The following is a 22381-nucleotide window of genomic DNA, read 5'->3' as shown; positions in this document are numbered from 1 at the left end:
TATGGCATTCAGAGTATCAATCTCAAGAACTCCTTTCTTCTGATTCGTCCCACTGTTCACAGGATTCCTTTCAGAAGTGTACATGAATTGGTTATTTGCAACCATTTCAATGAGTTCTTGAGCTTCTGCAGGCGTCTTCTTCAGATGAAGAGATCCTCCAGCAGAGCTGTCCAATGACATCTTGGACAGTTTTGATAGACCATCATAGAAGATACCTATGATGCTCCATTCAGAAAGCATGTCAGATGGACACTTTCTGATCAATTGTTTGTATCTTTCCCAAGCTTCATAGAGGGATTCACCTTCCTTCTGTTTGAAGGTTTGGACTTCCACTCTAAGCTTACTCAATTTTTGAGGTGGAAAGAACTTTGCCAAGAAGGCATTGACTAGCTTTTTCCAAGAGTTCAGGCTTTCTTTAGGTTGTGAGTCCAACCATATCCTAGCTCTGTCTCTAACAGCAAAAGGGAATAGCATAAGTCTGTAGACTTCAGGGTCAACCCCATTGGTCTTGACAGTGTCATAGATTTGCAAGAATTCAGCTAAAAACTGATGAGGATCTTCCAATGGAAGTCCATGGAACTTGCAATTCTGTTGCATTAGAGAAACTAATTGAGGCTTAAGCTCAAAGTTGTTTGCTCTAATGGCAGGGATAGAGATGCTTCTCCCATAGAAGTCGGGAGTAGGTGCAGTAAAGTCACCAAGCACCTTCCTTGCATTGTTGGCATTATTGTTGTTTTCGGCTGCCATGGGTTCTTCTTCTTTGAAGATTTCTGTTAGGTCCTCTACAGAGAGTTGCGCTTTAGCTTCTCTTAGCTTTCGCTTCAAGGTCCTTTCAGGTTCAGGGTCAACCTCAAGAAGAATGCTTTTGTCTTTGCTCCTGCTCATATGAAAGAGAAGAGAACAAGAAAATATGGAATCCTCTATGTCACAGTATAGAGATTCCTTGAGGTGTCAGAGGAAAAGAAGAATAGAAGGAGGAGGTAGAAGAATTCGAACTTATCAAGAGGGATAGAGTTCGAATTGTGCATTGAGGAGGAGTGTTAATCCATAAATAGAAGGATGTGAGAAGAGGGGAAGAATTTTTGAAATTAAAGTAAAAGATTTTAAAATAATTAAAAGAAATTTTGAAAATTTGATTGATGATTTTCGAAAATTAAAGTTGGGAAAGAAATAAAGTGATTTTTGAAAAAGATTTTGAAATTAGAAATCAAAAAGATTTGATTAAAAAATTAATTTTGAAAAAGATGTGATTGAAAAGATATGATTGAAAAGATATAGTTTTAAAAAGATACGATCGAGAAGATATGATTTGAAAAACAATTTAAAAAGATTTGATTTTGAAAATTAATGACTTGGCTAACAAAAAATTTAAAAGATATGATTCAGACATTAAACCTTTCTCAACAGAAAAGGCAACATAATTGAAATGTTTGAATCAAATCATTAATTGTTAGCAAGTATTTTTTTGAAAATGGAAAGAAATTGATTTTGAAAATATATGATTGAAAAGATATGATTTGAAAAAGATTTGATTTGGAAAAATTATGGAAACTTGAAAAAAATTTGAATTAAAAACAAAATCTTCCATCTTGTGCCATCCTGGCGTTAAACGCCCAGAATGGTATCCATTCTGGCGTTTAACGCCCAAAATGCTACCCTTTTGGGCGTTAAACGCCCAGCCAGGTATCCTAGCTGGGCGTTTAAACGCCAGTTTTCCTTCCTCACTGGGCATTTTGAACGCCCAGCTTTTTCTGTGTAATTCCTCTGCTGTATGTACTGAATCTTCAATTCTCTGTATTATTGACTTGAAAAGACACAAATAAAATTTTTTTTTTGAATTTTTAATGATGAGGAATAATCAAAATGCAACTAAAATCAAATAAACAATGCATGCAAGATACCAAACTTAGAAGTTTGTATACTATTGACACTAACAAATTGAGAATGCATATGAGAAACAACAAAACACTCAAGACAAGAGAATTTAAAGATCAGAGTAAGGAAATCATCAAGAACAACTTGAAGATCATTGAAGACACATGATTGAATTCGAAAAAATGCAAGAAGAATAGAAACATGCAATTGACACCAAACTTAAAATGAGACACTAGACTCAACAAGAAACATAAAATATTTTTGGTTTTTTTTTTTATGATTTTGTAATTTTTTTGGATTTTTTTGAAAATTATATGGAAAAGAAAATAAAAAGATTCAAAATTTTTAATAAGAATTCCAGGAATCATGCAATGTTAGTCTAAAGAAATTAGACATGGCTAGCCAAGCTTCAGCAGGACATTACATTCAAGAGCTAAATTGATGAGAATCAATCAGCTTTGGTGATGATAAGAACATCACCTTGAAACTCCAGAATTCATTCTTAAAAATTCTGAAGAAAAATACCTAATCTAAGCAACAAGATGAACCGTCAGTTGTCCAAACTCGAACAATCCCCGGCAACGGCACCAAAAGCTTGGTGCACGAAATTGTGATCTCAACTCTTTATCACAACTTCGCACAACTAACCAGCAAGTGCACTGGGTCGTCCAAGTAATAAACCTTACGCGAGTAAGGGTCGATCCCACGAAGATTGTTGGTATGAAGCAAGCTATGGTCATCTTGTAAATCTCAGTCAGGCGGATTCAAATGGTTATGGAGGATTAATGATTAAAAGATAAATAAAACATAAAATAAAGATAGAGATACTTATGTAATTCATTGGTGAGAATTTCAGATAAGCGTATGGAAATGCTCTGTCCCTTCCGTCTCTCTGCTTTCCTACTGTCTTCATCCAATCCTTCTTACTCCTTTCCATGGCAAGCTGTATGTTGGGCATCACCATTGTCAGTGGCTACACTCCCGTCCTCTCAGTGAAAATGTTCAACGCGCTCTGTCACAGCACGGCTATTCATCTGTCGGTTCTCGATCATGTCGGAATAGAATCCATTGATTCTTTTGCGTCTGTCACTAACGCCCCACAATCGCGAGTTTGAAGCTCGTCACAGTCATTCAATCCTTGAATCCTACTCGGAATACCACAGACAAGGTTTAGACCTTCCGGATTCTCTTGAATGCCGCCATCAATTCTAGCTTATACCACGAAGATTCTGGTTAAGGAATCCAAGGGATAAACATTCAAGCCTTGTTTGCTTGTAGAACGGAAGTGGTTGTCAGGCACGCGTTCATAAGTGAGAATGATGATGAGCGTCACATAATCATCACATTCATCAAGTTCTTGGGTGCGAATGAATATCTTAGAACAAGAATAAGCTGAATTGAATAGAAGAACAATAGTAATTGAATTAATACTCGAGGTACAGCAGAGCTCCACACCTTAATCTATGGTGTGTAGAAACTCCACCGTTGAAAATACATAAGAACAAGGTCTAGGCATGGCCGAATGGCCAGCCTCCCAAAGAGGGTTCAATCATAAAAACATGATCAAAAGATTTAAAGTGATCCAAAGATGAAAATACAATAGTAAAAGGTCCTATTTGTAGAGAACTAGTAGCTTAGGGTTTACAAAGGTGAGTAAATGACATAAAAATCCACTTCCGGGCCCACTTGGTGTGTGCTTGGGCTGAGCATTGAAGTTTTCATGTGTAGAGACTTTTCTTGGAGTTAAACGCCAGCTTTTGTGCCAGTTTGGGCGTTTAACTCACATTTCTATGCCAGTTCCGGCGTTAAACACCAGAATTCTTGAGCTGACTTGGAACGCCTGTTTGGGCCATCAAATCCCTGGCAAAGTATAGACTATTATACGTTGATGGAAATCCTAGGATGTCTAATTTCTAACGCAATTAAGAGCGCACCAATTGGGCTTCTGTAGCTCCAGTAAATCCACTTCGAGTGTAGGGAGGTCAGAATCCAACAGCATCTGCAGTCCTTTTCAACCTCTGAATCAGATTTTAGCTCAGGTCCCTCAATTTCAGCCAGAAAATACCTGAAATCACAGAAAAACACACAAACTCATAGTAAAGTCCAGAAAAGTGAATTTTAACTAAAAACTAATAAAAATATAATAAAAACTAACTAAACCATACTAAAAACATACTAAAAACAATGCCAAAAAGCGTATAAATTATCCGTTCATCACTTAGCTCCAATTAGATGAGTGGGACTAGTAGCTTTTTGCTTCTAAATAGTTTTGGCATCTCACTTTATCCTTTGAAGTTCAAAATGATTGGCATCTATAGGAACTCAGAATTTATATAGTGTTATTGATTCTCCTAGTTCAGTATATTAATTCTTGAACACAGCTACTTTATGAGTCTTGGCCGTGACCCTAAGCACTTTGTTTTCCACTATTACCATCGGATACATAAATGCCACAGACACATAACTGGGTGAACCTTTTCAGATTATGACTCAGCTTTGCTAAAGTCCCCAGTTAGAGGTGTCCAGAGTTCTTAAGCACACTTTTTCTGCTTTGGATCACGACTTTAACCACTCAGTCTCAAGCTTTTCACTTGGACCTTCATGACACAAGCACATGGTTAGAGACAGCTTGATTTAGCCACTTAGGCCAGGATTTTATTCCTTTGGGCCCTCCTATCCATTAATGCTCAAGGCCTTGGATCCTCTTTAGCCTCGCCTTTTGGTTTAAGGGGCTATTGGCTTTTTCTGCTTGCTTTTTCTTTCTTCACTTTTTTTTCTTTTTTTTTGCGCCACTTTTTCTTTTTCATTGCTTTTTCTTGCTTCAAGAATCAATTTCATGATTTTTTTGCAGGTTATCAACAACATTTCTCTTTGTTCATCATTCTTTCAAGAGCCTACAATTTTAACATTCATAATCTTCACTATCAAAAATATGCACTATTCAAGCATTCATTCAGAAAACAAAAAGTATTGTCACCACATCAAAATAATTAGACTAATTTCAAGATAAAAGTCGAAATTCATGTACTTCTTGTTCTTTTGTAATTAGGAACATTTTTCATTTAAGAAAGGTGAAGGATTTATGGGACATTCATAGCTTCAAGGCATAGACACTAGACACTAATGATCATGTAATAAAGACATAAACATAGATAAACATAAAGCATAAAAATTGAAAAACAGAAAGATAAGAACAAGGAAATCAAAGAACGGGTCCACCTTAGTGATGGCTGCTAGTTCTTCCTCTTGAAGATCCAATGGAACGCTTGAGCTCCTCTATGTCTCTTCCTTGCCTTTGTTGCTCTTCCCTCATGGCTATTTAATCCTCTCTAATTTCATGGAGAATAATGGAGTGCTCTTGGTGCTCCATCCTTAGTTGCTCCATATTGGAACTCAAATCTCCCAAAGAGGTGTTGAGTTGCTCCCAATAGTTGTGTGGAGGAAAATGCATCCCTTGAGGCATCTCAGGGATTTTTTAATAAGGGACTTCCTCATGCTCTTGTTGAGGTCCATGAGTGGGCTCTCTTATTTGCTCCATCCTCTTTTTAGTGATGGGCTTGTCCTCTTCAATGATGATGTCTTCCTTTATGATAATTCCAGCTAAATTGCATAGGTGACAGATGAGACGAGGGAAGGCTAACCTCGCCAAAGTGGAGGGCTTGTCAGCCACTTTGTATAGTTCTAGAGGTATGATCTCATGAACTTCTACTTCCTCTCCAATTATGATGGCCTGATCTACCATTACTTCGGACCGGTTGCTAGTAGGAATAATAGAGCGTTGGATGAACTATAACCATCCTCTAACCATGGGTTTGCGGTCAAGCCTTCTTAGTTGAACCAGCTTGCCTTTGGAGTCTCTCTTTCATTGAGCTCCTTCTACACATATGTCCATGAGGACTTGGTCCAACCTTTGATCAAAGTTGACCCTTCTAGTGTAGGGGCATGCATCTCCTTGCATCATTGGCAAGTTGAATGCCAACCTTACATTTTTTGGATTGAAATCTAAGTATTTCTCCGGAACCATTGTGAGCCAATTTTTTGGGTTCGGGTTCATACTTTGATCATGGTTTCTAGTGATCCATGCATTAGCATAGAACTCTTGAACCATTAAGATTCTGACTTGTTGAATGGGGTTGGTGAGAACTTCCCAACCTCTTCTTCGAATCTCATGTCGGTTCTCCAGATACTCATTCCTTTTGAGCATGAAAGGGACCTCAGGGATCACTTGGCCACAACTTCATAGAAGTGGTCTTGATGGACCTTTGAAATGAATCTCTCCGTCTCTCATGACTCGGAGGTGGAAGCTTTTGCCTTCCCTTTTCTCTTTCTAGAGGTTTCTCCGGCCTTAGTTGCCATGAATGGTTATGGAAACACAAAAAGCAATGCTTTTTCCACACCAAACTTAAAAGGTTTGCTCGTCTTCGAGCAAAAGAAGAAAGAAGGACGGAGAAGAAGAAGAAGTGGAGGAGATGGAGAGGTGTGAGTGGTTCGGCCAAGGGGGAGAAGAAGTATTTTTGATTTGTGAATTTGAAGGATGGATGAGGGGTTTATATAGGAGTTAAAAGATAGGGTAGGGTTCGTGTATTAGGGGTTGGGTTTGGGAGGGAAAAGATTTTGAATTTTGAATGGTGAGGTAGGTGGGGTTTTTTTTTGGGAAAGTGTGGGTGGATGTGAGTGGTGAAGAGGTGATAGGGAAAAAAATATAGGTGATTGGTGAGGGGTATTTGGGGAAGGGTGTTATGGGAAGGTGTGAAGAAGAGAGAAAGTGAGTTGAGGTGGGTGAGGATCCTGTGGGGTCCACAGATCTTGAGATGTCAAGGATTTCTCATCCATGCACCATTGAAGAACTGAAGGTTGATGGTTTAGAAGTTATAATAAATTCTCGTTGCAAGTATAGTTTCTAAACCAAGCAATCAACCTTTCTTACAAACGTTTTGGTTGTCACAATTAACAAACCCCTTTGGAATTGATAACCGAAGTATTTAAACCTCGGGTCATCTTCTCAACGAATTGCAGGGAAGTATGATTTATTATTGGTTATGCAAAGGTATATTTCGGGGTTTTGAAAAGGTTTGAGAAAATAATTTAATTGATAAGAAAAATAAATTAATAATTAGAAAATCTCTTGGCAAGGTATGAAAACTGGAAGTCTTGTCCTAGTTATCCTTATCAATGGTGATGAGAATTATATTTTTGCTACCAATAAGTCAACCTCTAACTATGAAGGTCAGTTAAGTGGACAAATTAATTTAACACCTAAAGTCCTAGTCAACTCCTTAAGGAAAGACTAGAGTTATAGGAATCTAAATTAATCAGTAAGAATGATAATCATCAATCACGATGAGTTTGATAACTCAAAAGTTACCAATTAATCAACCAAAGCCAATAGTAAATAATCTAAATTATAAATAAGGAAAAATAATCATGAGTCTGAAATACCTCAAATTATATTAATCAAGAAAATCATAACATGAATGGTCATTAAACAAATAAAAGAGAAAAATAACTAAAAAGAACATTGAACCTGAGATGAAGAAGAAATATTCCTAAATTCTAAAAATCCTAATCCTAAATCCTAAGAGAGAGTAGAGAGCCTCTCTCTCTAAAAACTACATCTAAAATTATGAAAAGTGCATTATGAGTCCGATCTGAAGTGTCTCCCTTCATTCCTCCACTTTGCAGCCTTTAATATGTATTTTCTGAGCTTGAAACTGGGCCAAAAATAGCCAGGATTCGCTGGAAACGAATTCTGCCACGCTGATTTTCGCAGATGCGATGCGTCCTCGTGGAGCACACGTTCGTATCGCCTATGTGTATGGCCACTATAGCGAATTATATATCAAATCGAAGCCCCGGACGTTATCTTTCCAACGCAACTAAAACCGCATCATTTGGACCTCTGTAGCTCAAGTTATGACCGTTTGAGTGCGAAGAGGTCAGGCTGGACAACGTAGCAATTTCTTCAACTTCTTGTATTCCTTCCACTTTTGCATGCTTCCTTTCCATCCTCTCAGCCATTTTTGCCCTGTAATCCCTGAAATCAACTTAACACACATATCAAGGCATCAAATGGTAATAAGAGAGGATTAAACATAGCAAAATTAAAGCCGAAAGAAGCATGTTTTCAATCCTAGCACAAAATTCGGAAGGAAAACGTAAACTCATGCAATTAGTATGAATAAGTGTATGAAAGATTGATAAAATCCACTCAATTAACCACAAGATAAACCATAAAATAGTAGTTTATCAACCATTTTGGCGTGTAAACACCCGTTTGAGTGCCAATCTTGGTGTTAAACGCTAGGTTGCTGCCCATTTCTGGCGTTTAACGCCAGCTTGGTGCCCTTTTCTGGTGTTAAACGCCAGTCTGGTGCCCTTTTCTGGCGTTAAACGCATAGAATGGTGCTAGACTGGGTGTTTAACGCCCATTCTACTACCCTTACTGGCGTTTAAACGCCAGTAAGCTCCTCCTCCAAAGTCTGCTATTTTTAATGCTATTTTTGAAATTGCTTTGATTTTTGCAGTTGTTTTTGTGACTCCACATGATCATCAACCTAAAGAAAATATAAAATAACAATGGAAAATGGAAATTTAACATAGATAAATAAAAATTGGGTTGCCTCCCAATAAGTGCTTCTTTAATGTCAATAGCTTGAAAGTGAGCTCTCATGGAGCCTCACAGATACTTAGAGCATGATGATGGTCCTCTCAATACCTAACTTAGAGTTTGGATGTAGGGGCTCTGTTTGACTTTTTATTGATGGAAGCTTTTCATGCTTCCATGTGTACAGAAGGAGATCATTGAGCCTTAAACACAAGGTAGTCCTCATTCACTTGAAGGACCAACTCTCCTCTGTCAATGATAAATCCCAATTTTGTGGTTTATCTTGTACTTAATTTGGGGTTTTTTATCAATATTTCTTGCACTTATTCACAAGAAATGCATGGTTTTGTGTTCACTTCCTAATATTGCTCCATGATGGAAAACATGCTTATTTTGCCATAGAATTGCTATATTTTGATCCTCTTTATTGCCATTCGATACCGTGATGTATTTGTTCAGTGATTTCAGAATTAATAGGATAAGAATGGCCTAGAAGAGAGAAAGAAAGAATGCACAAGAGAAAGGAACATGAAGATTTAGATTTTGGGAACTTCAGCACCGACGCGCACGCGCACTTCACGTGCACGCGTGGATGAGGATAGCTGGAAGCGGCGCGCAAGGATGGACGCATCCACGCAGGCCAGAGAATTCCAACCGACGTGCACGCGCATTTGGTGCACACGCGTGGATCACAAAAGCAATCGGCGCGCACGCGCGGGAAGCTGCACGTGACCTCATTAAAGTAAGTCGTGCCTGGCGATTTCTGAGGCTCATGAGGCCCAATTTCAGGCTATTTTTGCATGGAAAAAGACCTAAGGATGCTAGAGAAAAGGGGGGATCAATCATTTTTATACCAAGACACATTTTCTATTTTTGGGTTCTTTGTTCTTCTAGAGAGAGAAACCCTTGTTCTTTTCTAGATCTAGCTTTTACTTGATCTTCCCTTGTTGAATTCTGAATTGGATCTTGTTAATTACTAGTTTTGATTGTTTAATTTGAATCTTAGTATAATTTTTCTTAGATCTTGCGTTAGTTTTATGGATTCTTGTCAATTGTTACTTTATACCCATTGCATGAATGTTGTGAATCTTGGTTCGTTGATGTTACATTGATGATTTCTATGATTAATTGTGTTGTTTGAGTGATTGTATGTTGATACTTGTTAGTGGGTATTTGTTAATTTCAATCCAATTACAATTTGAATATGTCTTTTGTTAATGCCTACCATGTGTTTAATGAATTGTTTACCTTGATTATGGAGTAGTTCTTTTTACTCTTGGCTTAGGCCAAGGGTATTGGGTAAACTTGAGTTATTGGGTCTAATGGATTTGATGATTTGGGAACCCTTAGTGGTCAATTTGATAGCCATTGACACTAGCCTACTACTAGGTTATTTAGTAGTGAGGTTAGACCTTATGGGTGGATGTTGACCAAACCATTTAACATACTTCAAGTATAGAAATAGGCTTAATGAGTTTGGTTCCTCATAATTGTCAGGATATGGTTATTAGACAAGGATAGTGACCCCAATTCCCATGTCTAGCCAAGAGTTGCTTTTATCATTCTTATTTGAAAACCCAAAAATCTTGATTGCTTTGCCTTGATTATAGTTATTGTTTAGTTGAGAGTAGAATTGTATTGAATGTTGTCTTCTTAGTTTGGAATTGCTCACATCTTGCTTAGTTATTTGAATTATTTCCTTGCATTTTAAGATTACTTGTTTGCTAAGATTCCTAGTTTAATTCCTTGCCCATGACTTATAACCTTGGATTTCTAACCAATGTTGAAGCATATGTTTGCCCATTCCTTGTGAGACGACCCGAGGTTTAAATACTTTGGTTATTTTATTGGGGTTGAACTTGTGACAACCAATTCCTTTCTAAATTTGATCCTCGAGGATTGTTGTTGGTAGAGCTATACTTGCAACGCAACTTTATTGAGAAATTCTCTTCCGACATAGTCCATGAGCACTCATCAAAATTTTGGCGCCGTTTCCGGGGAGTGGTGCAACATATGCCTTGATATTGGTTATGTGAATATGCGAATATTGTAGATAGTTTGTTTGCTTTCAACACTTAGCTATAGTTTAGCTTCTTTTATTTTTGTGCTATGACTCTTAAGTTTGATGACTCGGTCTCAACCGAATTCTAGCTTAGCCAGTTTGGATCACGAGATTGAAAGAACTTTGTTACACACTCGGCAAGCAAGACGGCGGTTGGATTATACGGCTAGTGCTTCGGCCTCTCTTGAGGAACATACCAAATTACTAGACGATACCGAGAGTGACTTGGAGTCCACTACTTCCTATTCTTCTGTTGGCACTACTAATACATCTTTGCATCCTACAGGTGAGCCATACATGGCGGAGCCACGCCGGATCACTTTGCATGAGCAAGGAGCTCCGGATATCATAATTTAACTGTTGCAAGCAAGGTATCCTAACCTTGATCCAAACTTTTAATTGAAGAATAGCTTGATAAATCTACTACCTAAGTATCATGGGTTGCCGTGTCAAGACCCCATCCGACATCTAAAGGATTTTTAAGTTGCTTGTTCTACGGCTCGAAGGCATGGAGCCGATGAGGAGGCTATCATGGTTTTTGCCTTCCCTTTCTCTCTTGAAGCGCAAGCAAAGACATGGTTTTATTCGCTACCGGATGAGATTGCGACCAATTGGGATTTCTTGAGAAGAGAGTTTCTAGATAAATTCTTCCCACCGGAGAAGACCGACTACATCCGGAAGGAGATTTCGGGTATAATGCAAAGAGACCAATAGAGTTTGTACGAGTATTGGTCTCGGTTCAAGAGGCTATTGGAATCTTGTCCACACCATGGAATGAACACCCACTTCCTCAAGCTCTTCTAACTTTCCATCCCAACCCCAACCAAATCCAAAGGGCGGTTTTAATGCCATCACTCTACGATCGGGAACTACATTGGAGGAGATACCTCCAAGGGTCTTGGAGGATATTTATGAGGAAGAAGTGGTTGTTGAAGCTCCATATGAAGAGGGGGAGGTAGACAAAAGGCATGAGGAAGAAGGAGTAAACCTCAAGGAACCCAAGAGGAAAGCTATAGTGGATGGGTCCATCCCTATTCCATTCCCTTCCATGGTGAAGAAAGCAAAGAAGACACCGGAATTTGATTTGAACATGCTTCAAGTGTTCAAGAAGGTTGAGGTAACCATACCACTTCTTGATGCTATTCAACAAATTCCAAAGTATGCAAAATTTTTGAAAGACTTGTGTACACACAAGGATAGGATAGGAGAATTGGAGACATTATCCTTGGGTAGTTCAATTTCTTCCTTGATGGAACCTATTCCAAAGAAATGTGGTGACCCTGGGCCTTGTTTGGTGTCTTGTTGTATTGGTGGACACACTTTTCATGATTGTATGTGTGACCTTGGAGCTTGTGTAAGCATCATGCCGCTTTCTATCTTTGTGCGGTTGAATTTAGCTCCATTAAAGAAGTCGGCGGCGAGGTTTGCCTTAGCCGATAAAAGTGTGATCACGGTAACAGGAATAGCCAAAGATGTACTTGTGGCGATCAAGGATTTGGTTTCTCCAGTTGACTTTTACATCATTGAAATGCTTCCAACAGAAAATAGAAGCTCATCCTCCGTTCTACTTGATAGACCCTTCCTTAAGACCTCTAAATTCAAGTTAGATGCTTTCACTGGCACATATTCCTTTGAGGTTAGAGACAAGACTATCAAGTTCAATTTAGAAGAAGCCATGAAGCATCCTCCCGAAGAGCATTCCGTTCTCCGATGTGATGTAATTGATGAAGTGGTAGCGGAAGTGCAAGAAGAAGACCATAACAAGTTGTGCTACTATATTGTTGAAGAGACGGATGACCAAGAGAGTGAACATGAGAAAGTTGTTAAGAATGAACTCCGTGAGCTTGACGAAAAGGAACCTCAGCTTGAGGCAAAGAGTGAATTGAAGCTTCTTCCATCTCATTTAAAGTATACTTTCTTAAAGGACAACCAAAAGTTTCCGGTCATTATTGCTAGTGAGCTTTCAAGTGAAGAAGAAGAAAAGCTCTTAGATGTTCTTAGAAAGTACAAGAAGGTAATTGGTTGGAGCCTAGCCGATATTGTGGGGATTGACCCTCGCAAGTGCATGCATCGTATATTTCTCTAAGAGGGAGCTAGGCCAGTTAGGCAACCGTAAAGGAGGCTCAACCTAACCATCCTCGATGTGGTAAAGAAGGAGGTCACTAGACTACTTGATGCGGGTATCATATACCCGATTTCTGACAGTGAGTTGGTGAGCCCGGTCCAGGTTGTTTCCAAGAAATTAAGCATCACTGCGGTTGAAAAGAATGATGGTGAAGTGGTCACCAAGAGAGTACAAAATGCGTGGCGAGTGTGCATCGATTATAGAAGGTTGAATGCTGCTACATGGAAGGACCACTACCCTTTGCCCTTTATCGATCAGATGTTGGACCATTTGGTGGGTAAATCCCATGACTGCTTTCTTGATGGATACACTGGTTACTCCCAGATTCACATTGCTCCTGAAGATCAGGAAAAAACCACATTCACTTGCCCTTTTGGCACCTTTGCCTACAAAAGGAAGCTATTTGGACTATGTAATGCACCTGCTACTTTTTAGCGGTGCATGACCAGTGTCTTTTCCGATCTAATGGAGAGTTGTTTGGAAGTCTTTATAGATGACTTCAATGTTTATGAAACTTCATTTGATTGTTGCTTAGAGAACTTGGCCAAGGTCTTAGCTAGATGTGTTGACACTGGATTCTATAGGCGCTTTATCAAAGATTTCAGCAAGATTGCTTTGCCATTGTCGCGCCAACTCCAAAAAGATGTGGACTTTGAGTTTGATAGTGAATATGTGAAAGATTTTGAAGAGCTAAGGAGAGTTCTTACCACGGCACTGATTGTGCAAGGCCCCAACTGGACGTTGCCATTTGAGATAATGTGCGATGTGTCAAACAATGCTATAAGTGCCGCACTTGCACAGCGCGATGGTAAACTCCTTTATGCCATTGCATACTCTTATAAAACACTTGATGCAGCACAATCCAACTATACCACTACTGAAAAGGAACTGCTAGCTATTGTTCATGCTTTAGATAAATTCAGATCTTATTTGCTAGGATCAAAGATAGTGGTATACACGGATCATGCAGCTTTGAAATACTTATTGTCAAAGAATGAGTCAAAACATAGACTCATACGTTGGATCTTGCTTTTGCAAGAATTTGACAGTAAGATTAGGGACCAGAGTGGATCTTAAAACTTGGTTGCGGATCATTTAAGCCGCCTTGAAAATTTAAAATCTGATCCATTTCCGATCAATGACTCATTCCCATTGGATAGTTTGCATGCTGTGTCGGATAGCTTTCCTTGGTTTGCCCCAATGGCGAACCGCTTGGTAGCAAAACTCTTCCCTCCCAACTTTTCTAAACACTAAAGGGATAAGTTGAGGAGTCATTCCAAATACTACATTTGGGATGACCCTCACTTGTGGAAGAGGAGAGTGGACCAAGTAATTTGAAGATGTGTCCCGGAATCTGAAATCCAACCCATTCTTGAAGCTTGCCATTCGTCCGAATATGGTGGCCACTTTGGCCCATAAAGGACCTCTAAAAAGGAGTTGGATTGTGGATTCTGGTGGCCAACCTTATTCAAGGATGCTAACCGGTTATGTGTGTCTTGCCATCAGTGTCAGAAGTCGGGAAACACGTCCCAAAGGGATGAGATGCCTCAACAACCTATGTTGTTCTGTGAGATATTTGATGTATAGGGCATTGATTTTATGGGACCGTTTCCTAACTCCAGTGGGTATCTGTATATTCTGTTAGCAGTTGACTACGTGTCAAAGTGGGTAGAAGCAATACCTACCCGTCTTGACGACGCCAATACCATCGTTTCTTTTATTAGGAATAACATTGTATGTCGTTATGGGTCGCCACGAGCAATCGTGAGCGACCAATAACAGGAAAGTAGAGGCACTGCTCAAGCGCTATTGGGTAGTGCATAAGGTTGCCACTGCTTTTCATCCGCAAACCAACGGACAAGCGGAAGTGTTTGGTAGGCAAAATTGTGACTCATACTTTTCACAACTCGAACAATTCCTAGCAATGGCTCCAAAAACTTGGTGCACAATACTACGGTTCACACACATTCTTCACAACTTTGCACAACTAACCAGCAAGTGCACTGGGTCGTCCAAGTAATAAACCTTACTTGAGTACGGGTCGATCCCACGGAGATTGTTGGTATGAAGCAAGCTATGGTCATCTTGTAAATCTCAGTCAGGCAGATTCTAATGGTTATAATGGTTTTCGAATATAAAGATAAACAAATCATAAAATAAAGATAGAGATACTTATGTAATTCATTGGTGGGAATTTCAGATAAGCGCATGAAGATACTGTGTTCCTTCTGAATCTCTGCTTTCCTACTGCTTTCATCCAATCATTCATACTCCTTTCCATGGCAAGCTTTATGTAGGGCATCACCGTTGTCAATGGCTACTTCCCATCCTCTCAGTGAAAATGGTCCAAATGCTCTGTCACAGCACGGCTAATCATCTGTCGGTTCTCGATCATACCGGAATAGAATCCATTGATTCTTGTGTCTGTCACTACGCCCAACAATCGCGAGTTTAAAGCTCGTCACAATCATTCAATCCTTGAATCCTACTCGGAATACCACAGACAAGGTTTAGACTTTTTGGATTCTCAAGAGTGGCCGCCAAAGGGTTCTAGCTTATACCACGAAGATTCTGATCAAGGAATCCAAGAGATACACGCTCGGTCTAAGATAGAACGGAAGTGGTTGTCAAGCACGCGTTTATAAGGACGGATGATGATGAGTGTCACGGATCATCACATCTATCAGGTTGAAGTGCAGCAAATATCTTAGAATAAGAATAAGCATGAATTGAATAGAAAACAGTAGTACTTTGCATTAAAACTCGAGGTACAGTAGAGCTCCACACCTTAATCTATGGTGTGTAGAAACTCCACCGTTGAAAATACATAAGAAAAAGGTCTAGGCATGGCTGAATGGCCAGCCTCCCCCAATAGCATGTGAATATGAAAATAGGGAATAAGACCCCTAATACAATAGTAAAAAGTTCTATTTATACTAAACTAGCTACTAGCGTTACAGAGATAAGTAATTGATGTAGACATCTACTTCCAGGGCCCACTTGGTGTGTGATTGGGCTGAGCTTGAGCTTTACACGTGCAGAGGCTTCTCTTGGAGTTAAACGCCAAGTTGTAACATGTTTTTGGCGTTTAACTCTGGTTTGTGACGTGTTTCTGGCGTTTTACTCCAGAATGCAGCATGGAACTGGCGTTGAATGCCAGTTTGCATCATATAAACCCGAACAAAGTATGGACTATTATATATTGCTGGAAAGCTTTGGATGTCTACTTTCCAACGCCATTGAGAGCGCGCCATTTGAATTTCTGTAGCGCCAGAAAATCTATTTCTAGTGCAGGGAGGTCAGAATCCAACAGCATCAGCAGTCCTTTTTCAGCCTAAATCAGATTTTTGCTCAGGCCCCTCAATTTCATCCAGAAAATACCTGAAATCATAGAAAAATACACAAACTCATAGTAAAGTCTAGAAATGTGAATTTTGCATAAAAACTAATAAAAATATCCCTAAAAGTAGCTAGATCCTACTAAAAACTACCTAAAAACAATGCCAAAAAGCGTATAAATTATCCGCTCATCACAACACCAAACTTAAATCGTTGCTTGTCCCCAAGAAAATAAAAATCAAATAGGATAAAAAGAAGAAAATATACTATAAATCTCAAAGTATCAAAATAATTAAACTAAATTCATGGATGAATTCGAAACTCATGTACTTCTTGTTCTTTTGTATTAGAAACATTTTTCATTTAAGAGAGGTGAAGGATTCATGGAATTATTCATAGCCATAAGATATAGACACTAGAAACTAATGATAATGTAGTAAAGACACAAAAATAGATAAGCATGAAGCTTAAAAACCGAAAAATAGAGAGATAAGAACAAGGAAGTTAAGGAATGAGACCACCTTAGTGATGGTGGCGCCTTCTCCTTGAAGGACCAATGGCATCCTTGAGCTCCTCTATGTCTCTTCCTTGCATTTGTTGCTTGATCCCTAGTGATTTTGGTACTCCTATCCTCTTCTCAGTGATTGGCTTGTCCTCTTCAATGAGGATGTCTCCTTCTATGACAACTCCAGCTGAGTAGCATAGATGGCAAATGAGATGAGGAAAAGCTAGCCTTGCCAAGGTGGAGGGCTTTTCGGCTACTTTGTAGAGTTCTAGAGAGATGACTTCATGAACTTCTACTTCCTTTCCAATCATGATGCTATGGATCATGATGGCTCGATGAATAGTAACTTCAGATTGGTTGCTAGTGGGTATGATAGAGCGTTGGATGAACTCCAACCATCCTCTAGCCACAGGCTTAAGGTCCAGTCTTCTTAATTGAACCGGCTTACCTTTTGAGTATCTTTTCCATTGAGCTCCTTCCACACATATGTCCATGAGGACTTGGTCTAACCTTTGATCAAAGTTGACCCTTCTAGTGTAGAAGTGTGCATCTTCTTGCATCATAGGCAAGTTGAATGCCAACCTTATATTCTCCGGACTGAAATCTAAGCATTTCCCCCGAACCATTGTAAGATAATTCTTTGGATTCGGGTTCATACTTTGATCATGGTTCCTAGTGATCCATGCATTGGCATATAATTCTTGAACCAATAAGATTCCGACTTGTTGAATGGGGTTGGTAAGAACTTCCCAACCTCTTCTTTGGATCTCATGTCGGATCTCCGGATACTCATTTTTTTGAGCATGAAAGGGACCTCAGGGATCATCTTCTTCTTGGCCACAACTTCATAGAAGTGGTCTTGATGGACTTTTGAGATGAATCTCTCGATCTCCCATGACTCGAAGGTGGAAGCTTTTGTCTTCCCTTTCCTCTTTCTAGAGGTTTCTTCGGCCTTAGGTGCCATCAATGGTTATGGAAAAACAAAAAACCTATGCTTTTACCACACTAAACTTAGAATGTTGCTCGTCCTCGAGCAAAAGAAGAAAGAATAGATGAAGAAGAAGAAGGTATGGAGGAGATGGAGAAGGATGTGTATTCGGCCAAGGGGGAGAAGAGGGGGGTTGTGTTGTGTGAAAATGAAGAAGGATGGAGGGGTTTATATAGTGGAGGGAAATGGTAGTGGGTTCGGTCATTTAGGGTGGGTTTGGGTGGGAAAGAGATTTTGAATTTGAAGGTAGGTGGGGTTTATGGGGAAGAGTGGTTGGATGTGAGTGGTAAAGAGGTGATGGGGAAGAGAGATTGAGGTGATTGGTGAAGGGTGTTTGGGGAAGAGTGTTATTGGATTGTGTGAAGAGGAGAGAAGGTGAGTTGAGGTAGATGGGGATCTTGTGGGGTCCACAGATCCTGAGGTGATCCTGTGGGGTCCACAGATCCTGAGGTGTCAAGGATTTATCATCCCTGCACCAATTAGGCGTGTAAAACGCCCTCTGCATGCAATCTTGGCATTTAACGCCAGACTGAAGCTTGTTTCTGGCGTTAAACGCCCAAATGTAGCATGTTTCTGGCGTTTAATGCCAGCGTGATGCTTGCTGCTGGCGTTAAATGCCAGCTTTCCTCCGGTTGTAATCCTAGCATTTAAATGCCAGACTGCTACTTGTTTCTGGTGTTCAACGCCAGATTCATGCTCTGTTCTGGCGTTGAACGCCAGCCAGATGCTCCTTACTGACGTTTAAACGCCAGTAAGCTCTTCCTCCAGGGTGTGCTATTTCTTCTGCTATTTTTGATTCTGTTTTTAATTTTATCAATTGTTTTGTGATTCCACATGATCATAAACCTAATAAAACATAAAAGAACAATGGAAATATAGATAAATAAAAATTGGGTTGCCTCTGATGTGCGGAAAATGATCCAACACAAAACTCACCAGCAAGTGTACCGGGTCGCATCAAGTAATAATAACTCACATGAGTGAGGTCGATCCCACAGGGATTGAAGGATTGAGCAATTTTAGTTTAGTGGTTGGCTTAGTCAAGCGAATCAAGTATTGGTTGAGTGATTTGTGTTTTAACAGAAGCTAAATTGCTTGGAATGTAAAGGGGGAAGGGAAAATTGCAGTAAATTTAAGAGCAGAAAAGTAAACTTGCAGAATCTTAAAGAACAAGAAAGTAAATGACTGAAACTTAAAGTGCAAGAAATGTAAATTGCAGTAACTTAAATTGCAAGGAATATAAATTGCTTGAATGTAAATGGGATTTGAGGACAGGGATTTCAGAATTTAAGTAAGAGAATGTGAATTGCAACAATCAATAGAGCAGGAATTGAATTAGAAACAATTATTATTCAAACAGTAAGGAAATAAAGTGCAGCAGAGGTTCACAGAAGAACCAAAAGTAAATTGGAATCTCAGCTCTCCAGAGACTAGGTAGCAAAGCCTAGATCTCAATTGCCTTCCCAGATCCAAGTTCACAAAGCTATTGACAAGAAATTGAAGAAGAAGCAGTAAAGGAAATTGAAATTCAATTTAATTGTGCAGAAAGGAATTAAAGAGATTTTGAATGGAGGTTGAGACAGAATTTCCTCAACTCTTCACACCCAAAACTCAAAACAAGAAAAGTAAAAGTGCCCAAGCAAGAACGAGGAAGAAGAGAGATCAATTCTCCTCCCCAATTCTCTGAAATCTCAGTGAAGTCACCAAGAGAAGTTGCAGAATTCAAAGCTCCAAAGGAAGTATTAAATTCAAAAATCGAGTAAAAGGTAAATATCAAAAGTTCAAAAGTGAAAGTAAAGGTCCTCATTACATCAAACTAACTCCTATTTATACACTTTCTATTCTTGGATCTTGGGATTTGGATGGGCTTTTGATTTGGTGAAGAATAGAATTAAATTGGATTTTTAATTCAATTTTTGGCCCATGAGAAGTTGCTTCCAGGAGGCTGCCCTGCCCTTATGGAGGGCAGGGCAGAATTTGGTGCTTGGTGCGTGCGTGGTACGGCGTGGTGCAGGCTTGGTGCGCAAAATGCTGCCCTGCCCTCGTGGAGGGCAGGGCAGAAAAAGTTGGTGCGCTAGAATTGTGCTGTGGTGCGCTGTTGGTGCTGCCAGAATCGTGCCTTGGTGCGCCAGATTCATGCCATAACAAAATGCTGCCCTGCCCTCGCGGAGGGCAGGGCAGTGTTTCCACTTTGACGTCCCGAGTTCGAAGCTTGGATGCTACACACGCTACCCATTTTCCTTGGCTTTCTTGGTACCAAAATGAGGCTTAATTCCTTGCTTCCTCATGGTCCCGTGTTCAACTCTTGTGGCAAGCATTGTGGACATTTTCCTTTGATTTTCTTCCCTTGGTGAGCCCGATACTGCCCTTGTGGAGGGCAGGGCAAGGTTTTGTTCTTCTTGATTACAAGGCACAGATTTGTGCTCTGCCCTTGTAGTGGGCAGGGCAGAGTTGCCTTTCATGCTTTGTTCCCTTATGTTGCCCTCCTAGAGGGCAGTGTGCCCTTGTGGAGGGCAATACTTGCCTTCCTTATTTTGTGCGCCACACTTCCTCTCTCTTTGACCACATTTTCTTCTCCTTGGGCCACACTTCCTTAGGCCACGCTTTTCCTTTTTTTCTTTTCTTCACCTACAATAAACCAAAACGACCACTCAAAGTATCACTAAATTCAAGAGGCTTATAAATCAATTAAAAATCAATTAAATTTAGCTTAAACCTCATGAGTTAACATTAATTTCATGGTGGTTGTTTGATTTAAAGAAGTTATGCATTTTCACTCCAAATCACTTACTTAGGATGCAAGAAAGTGCATAAATGCTAATAAAACAAGTGAAATTAGCTTGAAAAATGGGTATATGATGACTTGTCATCACAACACCAAACTTAAATCTTGCTTGTCCCCAAGCAAGCATCAAAACTAAGAGAAATTGAAATGAATAAGAAAAGAACACATATCCTTATTAGGCATATAGCAGAACTTGATTTTTGGGGTCTTCATGCAGACAATGATAACTCAAGTTATTGTTTGCTGTTACATAATACACATTTTTCATCAAAGGTTTGCTAAACTTGCTGTTATAAGACTTACTCTTTACTCACTCCCTTGCTAACTTTTCTTTCTTATAATGCTTAACAAGCTTATTCTTTTGGAGGTTTTGGTGTCAAATGTTGCAGTAATAGCCTTTGGCTTTATTTGTTTCTTTCTTTTACTCAACATCTTTCCACCACAGACACATGGCTCACTAATTCTTCCTAGGATCATTGATGCCCAGCATCTCTTTGGATAACTAAATGTTCTGTATCTAAGTTGCTCTTTATTGTAGACTTTCAATTGGCCATCCCAAATCAGTTGATCTAAGTGACCGGGTTTTAAAATACCCCTTAGAATTTACTCATCCAAGCATATCTTAGTACAAGAACACCACAGGCATATGTCCTAGGGTCCAAGCTATTGGTGTCCAACCTTTAATTTTTTGCTTTTCTTGCCATTTTGGCTTTTTCTTCTTCCTTTTCTTTCTGTTTTTGTTCTCAAGGGTTTTTTTATTCATTGATAAGGGTCTTTATAACAGCAAGCTAACTCTCACTTGAATGAGAATGATATTATGCAACAATTATTTCATGAGTCATGCATTTAATCAAACATATATACCACCATTAACTTCCATTCTACTTATGCAACATTGGATATTTTACTTTTCAATTCAAACCAAATCTCTTTTATTCAAGCATATTGGAAACAAAACAAAATTAAAGCTAAGTGATGGATAACAAGCATTATGCAGATTTGGCATTTTTAACAAACAATTTCACTTGCAACTAGATAAACACTTTAGCAAGACATACAATGGTTCCCATGTTCAAAATAATACACAGTAGCAAGGATCAAGTTTAGATACAACCTTTGAAGTTGCAGCCCTTTGATTTTTTCTTCTGTTGTGTTTTCTTTGAGTTAGGATGCAGAATATCTTCAATTGTTGACTTATGTCCTGCATATTTCTCAAAGTTGCTTGCTTCTCAAGCCCTTAAGTGTATGGTTAGTATGCATAAATTGAGTGTGGCTCTTGGATTTGTTTTGGTGTGTGAACACCAAACTTAATTGTTTGCCACTGTCTCAGATGCAACAAGTTAACCATATTTGAAACCCTGTATCCTTGCTAAAGATTATGAAATTAAAAACTAGAAAATAGTTAAGTAGTTGAATAATTTGTTTGATTGCTTGGAGCTAGCATTGTGCAGGAAGTGAGAATGTGCTTTTAAGTGGGCTTTTTGGTGGAACACCAAACTTAGAATCCTTCATTCTCACTTAAATTGTTTTGGTGTGCACCACCAAACTTAGCTTCTTGCAATACATACCAATTATTCAACATTTTTATTGAAAAAGTTATGAAAAGAAAACTACCTCAGGTTGGGTTGCCTCCCAACAAGCGCTCTTTTATTGTCACTAGCTTGACATCTTCTGTTCTGCTGATCATGGAGGTTGAAAATCCCAGTGCCTTAGCTTGTCTTTCTTCACTATGAACTTCCTTCCGGTTTCCTCTTTGATGACCTCTATAAATTCTTGTGGAAGGATCTTAGTTACAATGTAGTGATCAGACAACTGTGGGGACACCTTCATGGTTTGAATATTGATCATCACTCTATCCCCTAGTGAAAATTTTCCAGTGGGGATTTTCTGCTTTTCTTTAGTTCTATCCTCTGTCTCTCCTTGAAAGAATTACTTGTTGTGTTTTTCTTGGCTGGTACTTCCTTTGTCCAGTATTTTCTCATTGTCCTCTATGATCCTCTTCCATCCTTCCTTCTTTGTAGCATCTTCGTTGTTGGTTGGTTTGTCTTCAATGGTTTTGAGGAAAGTATTTGGTTTCTTCTCACCCATTTCTGCGAAG

General features: G+C 39.3%; 1 non-coding gene across 1 annotated transcript; it reads left to right on the top strand.

The window, feature by feature from the left end:
• The first annotated feature begins 238 nt into the window (after window positions 1-238).
• LOC130952907 (small nucleolar RNA R71) lies at window positions 239-342 on the top strand. The gene has a single exon (XR_009075082.1). It is a non-coding gene; the product is annotated as a small nucleolar RNA R71 (small nucleolar RNA).
• Window positions 343-22381: the final 22039 nt, after the last annotated feature.

Source organism: Arachis stenosperma, chromosome 9 (genome assembly GCF_014773155.1).
Source record: "Arachis stenosperma cultivar V10309 chromosome 9, arast.V10309.gnm1.PFL2, whole genome shotgun sequence".
NCBI classification, from domain to species: domain Eukaryota; kingdom Viridiplantae; phylum Streptophyta; class Magnoliopsida; order Fabales; family Fabaceae; genus Arachis; species Arachis stenosperma.
This window is presented reverse-complemented; position numbering and strand designations above follow the sequence as displayed.